Below are 8,172 nucleotides of genomic sequence, written 5' to 3'. Positions count from 1 at the left end.
TAAAATAAAGTGTGTTTGTGTGTTCGTCTGTCTGTCTGTCTGTGTGCGGCCTACGGACTAGACGAGTGGACAGAGAGTTATCAAATTTTGGTACCTTGGCCCAGGCCACAGACCAAGACGAAGCTCTTTTTTCAAATTTCGAACCAGAGGATCTCAGAGAGGCGTTTACCGGAACCGGCTTGTGAACCAGACAAATTGACCAAGAGTTACCAAATTTTAGTCACGAATACCTTGGTCCAGGTTCCAGACCAGAGTTAAATGTTTTTGTCAAAATTAGAACAAGGGGGGTCTCAGGGGGGTTTACTGGGACATGTAACAGTAGTAGAAAATGACGATATTAGTGTCAAATTCATAGTTTTCGCGGTCGCTGAAATCAATGGTGAAATTCCGATCGCATTAACTTCCAAATTCACGCTATTCGGCTCCGAGCCGGGTGTCACGGGGGGGAGGGATACCGAGACATGTAAAAAATAGCCCAAAATGACCGATATTAGTATCAAATTCATAGTTTTCGCGGTCGCTGAGTTAAATGGTGATACTGCCACAGGCGTTGACTTCCAAATACAGCCCCGTGCGAAGCATGGGTATATTCAACTAGTATATCATAATCGTGTTCTATTACTTTTATAACACCAGATGTCCGAAAAAAATGTATCGTTCCCCCCCCCAAAAAAAAAATCGCGTTCTCTAATGTGATATTAGAATCCTTTATATCCCAAAAGCAAGGTAATATATCAAAGTTTTTTTTCCACTTTATGTCTGTTGACTTTGTCGTAGATATGGAAGGTCGCCTCATCACTGAAGAATGCCCTATCCCTAAAATTATCATCATTTTTGAGGAATCCCAACATGTCTACACTGAAGGCGGTGAGAAGTTTTTCGTGGCATTTTCAGTAAGTGCCTGCAAGTTGAAGCTTATTAGTCTTGAATTTTAAGTCCTTATGAAGAACATACTAGACTGTTGAGCAGGGCAATGCTAACTTACGACCCGCTTTCCGAACTGACTTGTGAGGCTGCTTTGGAAGGATTGTCGAACTCTACCCATTGTCTTCTCTGAATGTGAAAGACGGCTGGTGTTTTTGCCTTTGCATAGGCAACCTTCTCCATGAGTTATATATGCCAACGCTTAATGGAATTCTTGTCCGGAGAATCGACCCCAAACTGTAGCCGAAAAATGCGTAGAACTGTGATAACGGAAGTTGACTTTGCATATTTGACAGCATAAAATGCCTTGTGTTGTCGTTTGGGCGCCATCTTGCAAAAATTCTGGTCTTGGGAACGTCGGGCATTTCAATCAAAACTTGGAGTATCTGATTGCAATCCTTATCACTGACAACTCTCTTCATACACTGGGTATCTAGAACAAAATAAATAAAGAAAAGGGTGCGATCTTTTTCGAACACTCTGTAATCGAACATCTGAATAGGCCTACATAATGCCACCATTCTGAATATGATATCTATAAATAGGGTGAACAATTTATGATGAAATGCTCGCGTAACTTTTTAACAAACAAACAAACAAAAGCCACTGAGATGTTGTATGATACAAATATCAAGGAAGGGACATTGTTTGACATATTTTGCAATACTGCCAGATTAATAATGGTGCCAACTCAACATAAAGTTATATTTCTTTTAAATAGATCTACGTCAGATTATTAAATATTTCAAATCTACGTATTGAACGAAAGCTGACAACAGGGGCGGATGCAAAAGGGGGTGCGATCGGGGAGGTCACCTCCCCAGAAGAGGCAACTTTCTTATTTTATATATAAGAATCCCAGAGTTTGGAACTCTTAAAAGTAGCTCTAAATAGCAGTATTACAATCTCCCCCCCAAAAGTCCGTTCTGGATCCGCCCCTGGCTGACAATATCACATTTGTTATTTAGTAAAAGAAACTAAGCGTGCTACAGTATCATAAGCATCATACTTTGTTGAAAATTTATATTATTCATAATCCATATACTGTAGGTTTTTGTTAAGAAGATAGTGTACTACTTTATTTATTTATTTATTTATTTATTTTATTCAGTTTCGATGTAAAATTTGTATTTCGGATATTCATCGTCCTGAAGGCGATCCGCTCCTCCTAAATGACCCTTTTTGATCTGCTAGTAACACAAGGGAGCGCTATTTTCAATTCAGCCAGTAGTTGTATCATTTCTACAGCAAATGTTTTATTGTTCAGGGCCAGATTAACCCACCTCAAGGCCCGGGGCTGGAACAATTATGTGGCCCATGCTGACTTCGCCTAATACATTTCTATGAAAGTACAATAAGAAAGTTAAGAGAATACACGTAGTATTACGACATCAACCATCCATACGTACCTAATAGAATTTTCCAAATGCATAAAAAAGAAAGCAAAGTTACCCTATTATATAAATGTAATAAATAAAAAAAATGGTTACCTCAAAAACTTCTTTTGCTAGCTTTCGCCCAAATGAAGAACACATCCTGGAAGTCAAGAGAACGTTGGTCAATGAAGAATTTGTTTCATGTTTTTGGTTATATTTATCTTATGATGATGACTGTATCCTCTATGATTCTTTTTAGACAGACAATTGGAATTTTAATCAGAGTGGAGTCCCCCGTCCACCTGGAGACCCTATGCCCACAGCCTCCCAAAGTCCCTCCCTTAATCCTGCCCTGCTGTTATTACGTATTCTTGTTATTTAACAGCGATACAATGACATCTAGTTTACCAATATTTCCTTGTAATTTAATACTTTTAGGATTTCCATTTTTTGAGGTCAATTTTGGACACTCAAACTGCTACTGCTTCTTTACTATTTATCGTAGAATCATGGTTCATATTTCGTTTTTTTTTTAAATTTTTTATTTATTTTTTTAAAGGATGGAGCATACTTGCTAATGGCACAATCGCTTGTTCGTATTATACACCAGAAACGGGAAAATCGAAAAAAAAGGGTGAATTTTTGAAAATTATGCGCCCCTCTGGCCTGGGCCTGGGTTGAAGTAGAGACCTGCATTTCTATTTTAAAGGAATGCGTAGTTATGTACACAATACGCGTGCAAAATTTCAATCCTGTATCTTGAAAACTAAGGTCTAGAGAAATTTTTGAAAGTCTGAAAGTGACCCATTCTATATATATATATATATATATATATATATATATATATATATATATATATATATATATATATATATACGAGGTTCACTACGAAAGTTTTGAGATATGAAATAACTTACGTACTTAAAATCAATTTAACACTTACATTTTCTCAAAGTATTCACCATTACACTATACACGCTTTTGCATCCTCGAAAACCACTTTTGGAAGCAGTGTTGCCAGTCTTTTTCTTCAAGTGTTGAAAGTTCATTCTCGTAAGGCACTACAGCTTCTTCAGGGCTGCAAAATCTCTTCCCACGCATGCGATCTTTGATCCTGAGGAACAGAAAAAATCACACGGGGCCAGGTCAGGGCTATACGGCGGATGAGTCATAAGTTTGACCTCCGTAGATTCTAAAAACTGAATTGTGATGTTGGCCGTGTGTGCGGACGCGTTGTCATGATGAAGCAGGATCCCACGCAATCCAGTTCTTGAACGCCGTTCCAGAAGCTTCTGGAACACTTTTGTTAGGCAAACAGTGGTGTACCACTGAGCAGTAAGAGTCCTTTGTTTTTCAAGTAGAACAGTTGCAACATGGCCAGATTTGGAGAAGAAAGTTGCGACCATCTTCTTCCCCACACTTCGTGGTCGCTTCACTTTCGTGGGTGGATTTTCGCCTGGAAAGATCCAAACTGTAGACTGACCTTTATTTTCAGGGTCAAATTGATATATCCAAGTCTCATCACCAGTAATAATGTCAGAGACGCGTCGAGAATTGCCTCCATCAAATGTTGCAACCATTCCACACGCATGCGCTTCTGCTGTTCAGTCAAAATGTGAGGCACGCAACGAGATGAAACCTTCCTGAGCCGAAGATGATCATGAAGAGTTTTTGTTAGTGCTGGCGATCCAATGTTTACTGTAGATTCAATGTCCTTGAAAGTTGTTCGAGGATTTTCTCGAATCATTTGTTCCACAGCGGCAATGTTTTCATCTGACACAGCTGTTGCCGGACGTCCAGCTCTCTCTTCATCTTTAAGCAATGTCCAACCTCTTCTAAATGCACCAAACCACCGAAACATTGTAGCACGGGAAGGAGCAAGGTCCCCAAATTCCCCCTGCAAACGGTCAAAGCTTTGTGTCTCGTTCAAACCACTTTAGAAATCATAAAGGATCATTGCCCGAAAATGTTCCCTTACGAGCTCCATTCTAGACAGCAGAATACTGCTCACATCAACAAACAAGTGAAGGTGATACGGCCACGCCGATAAGCGAGGCGAGTTGAAACTTGCTTCGATCTTCGCTCTGGATACCACTACCGAACACAATTGTTGGAATTCAAATACTGTGCCACAACAATGCGTATCTTAAAACTTTCGTAGGAACCCTCGTATATATATATATATATATATATATATATATATATATATATATATATATATATATATATATATATATATATATATCATAAAATTTACTGCGTCATTACTATTTGACCTAGAGGCATGGTTCAAACGCCATTTTCTTCAGTATAACGAGTTCTTTCCAACTGTACACTTCGCATCAAAAAAAATGCGACAGCGAACGCCGTGCAGTTAGGACACCCAATACATACCTTCTTATCCCATAATCGTGTCAGATAAAGAGTCTCTCTCCTCCTTTCTTCTCTCGCATACTAAAATTACTTAACAACATCAGCGCAATTCTAATTTCAAACTACACATGTATTAGCTTCGATAAAATGAAAACAAAACCTAGACGAAACAAGATTCATAGGTTGATGTAGATAGAAACTGAAACACACACACAATGAAAAATTGAAACCAATCAATGTCTATTACGCAGAGATTCAGAAATGAGGCAGAAAGAGAGAGAGAGAGAGAGAGAGAGAGAGAGAGAGAGAGGAGAAGAGGAGAGGAGAGGAGAGGAGGAGAAAAAAGAAAAGGTAGAACAGATAAAACTATGGAATTCAAACGTAGTAAGAAAATAACCTAACATTATAAAGTCCCGTTTCCAGAAATCCAACATTAATATAGAAATAGCGTTTGTTTTTACATATTTTTTCAGAACTATTCGAGTATATAGAGGATGCTTTAAACATTCATTATGTCACTTTCAAAATGGATAGCATACTCAATTTCCATCAGAACTGTGTATTTCCGAGACACATCTAGGATAATGTCAAAAGTTTAACGCACATGCTTTGTTTCCACATGGTTCGATTGAAAATTCGGTAGTGTTCATTTTACGTACTGATCCAAAACACATTATCATATACCCATTAGATAGCGTTGGACATATCCTCCATTTCAAACTACTAATACAAACTGAACAGAAAAAAAAGAAACGAAACGAAAAGAAAAAGAAAGAAAGAGAAAATTGAAGAGTGCTATTTTACTGCTAAATTTCTATCAGAAATACCCTATATTAAAAGTCCAAACTGTATCGTAATGAAAAGTTACAAATGTTCGAAAGTAAAAGTTTATGTTCCTCACAGATATAGCATGTTTCAAATTTCAACATGAATAAAACACGTTGAATTATTGGATGGAAATTTTGTGTCGAACTAGTATAAATCAAATTTTGTTTTCAAATACCCAAAGAGGTTACCATTTTCTAGTATTTTCGGAAGATGTATCTGCTCCGAACATCAACATTGATTTAATCTCTTCCGGATATAACGTAGTTTGCACAGATAGAATGAACACGCTAAGAGCTCAAAAGGATCATCGTGTCAGTCGGATGATGTAGACCACCACTGGGTCGAGGGTTCAAATCCATAGTGATCCCGTAATTCGTCTGAGACTCGATAACACAGAGGATAAAAAAGAGATTTTACTTATTCCCTTGCATTTAAACAGTATTTCTGTCAGATATGACCAGGACTGGAGATGTTATCCCCAGAGCACGAAAACAGGACTCCGAAGTTCCCAGTTAATTAGATTCTCCAGACCAGGTATGTCGAGCTCTTGCTCCGTTTTAACTTCGGAACATGAAGTGTGAGTGTGTGTGTGAAAGGGAGAGGGGGAGAAGTGAAAGATGCAAAGAGAGGATATGGAAACGTCAAGAAAGAGAGAGGGGGACGAATTTAAATATGTAACACACTTATAATTCCAGTGTATGATGTAGAACGCAGACACTGTTTACTCGAATTATCGCAAGTGATGTCTTGTACGTTCTCCATCAGAAGATGAATCTCTGTTTGCAGCCATTATTTTATGCGAAAAAATCATAATACCTGATGGGGAATCGAACCAATATTTTCCATTTGGAAGTCTAGCATGCTACCACTACAGCACTGATTGCTGTAGCCAAACTTTGTTTAACAAATGGTGTAGTGTTTTTTTTCTGAGAACGATAACATGAAAAGTGTATACTGCAGATAAACGATGTCTTTGGAATGACCTGGTAATTCCCTTGCCCTTTCCCAACCAACATTCGTAAATCGTTTCTATCATGATACAGGTGTTTGCTTCCACGTTCTTACGTATTGTTTGTCCAGTATGATAAGTCGATTCTTCACAATCACTTTGTAAAAATTTAACTTTGGCGTGAACAGGATTTGAACCTATGTTAGATAGCTGTATTATTCATAAGGCCATTACATTATCTCTATACTATCGGACCACCTGAAATTTCAAGCCAAATATTACTTACTTTACCCCTGATCTATGGAACGAACCGGCTTCTTCCTGTAACGTTATTTGCACCAAAGTGTGCAAAGAAATTCATTTATTCGACGGCCTAGAGAGAAATTAGTGCTCACTAATAAAGGAAAAACATACAATCCAGGAGAGAAAAGGGAAATAAAACATATTTTCCAGTAATTTCGCCGTACAAGTTCAAAAGTACGCAAATAATAATAATAATAATAATAATAATAATAATAATAATAATAATAATAATAATAATAATAATAATAATAATAATAATAATAATAATAATAATAATAATAACCTATATTATAAAATTGAAAGTAACTATATTTGTAGCTCCTAATTTCTTGAACCACCCAACCGATCTCGAACAAATTTTCAACATTGATAAGGTTCGGGCCTGGGAAGCTTTTTTATCATTTCATTTTAACGGTGGAATTAAGGGATAGGAGGAGGAGAGGTGGGTTGATATGTAAAAATGAATAAAACGTAATAACTCTTGAAGCACCAGACCAATCTCTATCAAGCTTTCAACATAGATAATGTTCGGATCTGGAACGACTTTTATCATTTCAGTTTGACTGTGCAATGTAGAGAACGGAGAGAGGGAGATATATGTTTTAAAAAAATGAAAAAGAAAGTGACTGCCTTTGTGACTTCATCACTCTTGAATCACCCGACTGATCTCGATTAAATTTTCAACATAGAGGAGGTTCGGGCCTAAGATGGTATTTATGTATTTACTTTGACGAAATAACTTAAGGTAGGGGGAGGGGAGTTAAAAATAATAAATAAAACTTAACTCTGAAACAAAGGATCAATCACGATCAAATTTTTAACATAGGTGAAGTTCGGACCTGAGATGATTTTTTATCATTTCACTTTCACTGGAGAACTTGGGGAGGGGAATGGGAGAGGGAGATATATAAAAAAATAAATAAAACTTAATGACTCCTGAACCACCAAACAAATCTCGATCAAATTTTCAACCTAGATGAAGTTCGAACCTGAGTTGGTTTCTGTCATATCACTTTGATTTTGTAATTTAAGAGATGGGGAGGGCAAATGACATTTAAAAAAGAACGAAAAATGACCGGTATTAGTGGCGAATCTATAATTTTTGGAGGCGCTGAGATTAACAGTGACACATGTGATGCTGTTTAAATCCAAATTCAGCCCCGCAACTTGGAGCAGGGGGAGACATATAAAAATGATCGAAATAACCAATATCAGTGTCGAATTCATAGTCGCTGAAATGAACAATGACGCTGAAGATGGCGGGTCCCACAAGAGAGGGCGGGTAGGGGATATGTAAAACTCATCAAAAATGACCGATATCAAAGAGCGCTTTAATAATACTAAACAGTGAAAGAAAACGTAAAAAAAAATAAAGGAAGAAAAGCACAATGTAGAGGAGTCGCTAAAATTAATTCTCTT

The sequence above is a fragment of the Thermobia domestica genome, chromosome 12, assembly GCF_964235325.1.
Source record: "Thermobia domestica chromosome 12, izTheDome1.hap1.1, whole genome shotgun sequence".
NCBI classification, from domain to species: Eukaryota; Metazoa; Arthropoda; class Insecta; order Zygentoma; family Lepismatidae; genus Thermobia; species Thermobia domestica.
This window is presented reverse-complemented; position numbering follows the sequence as displayed.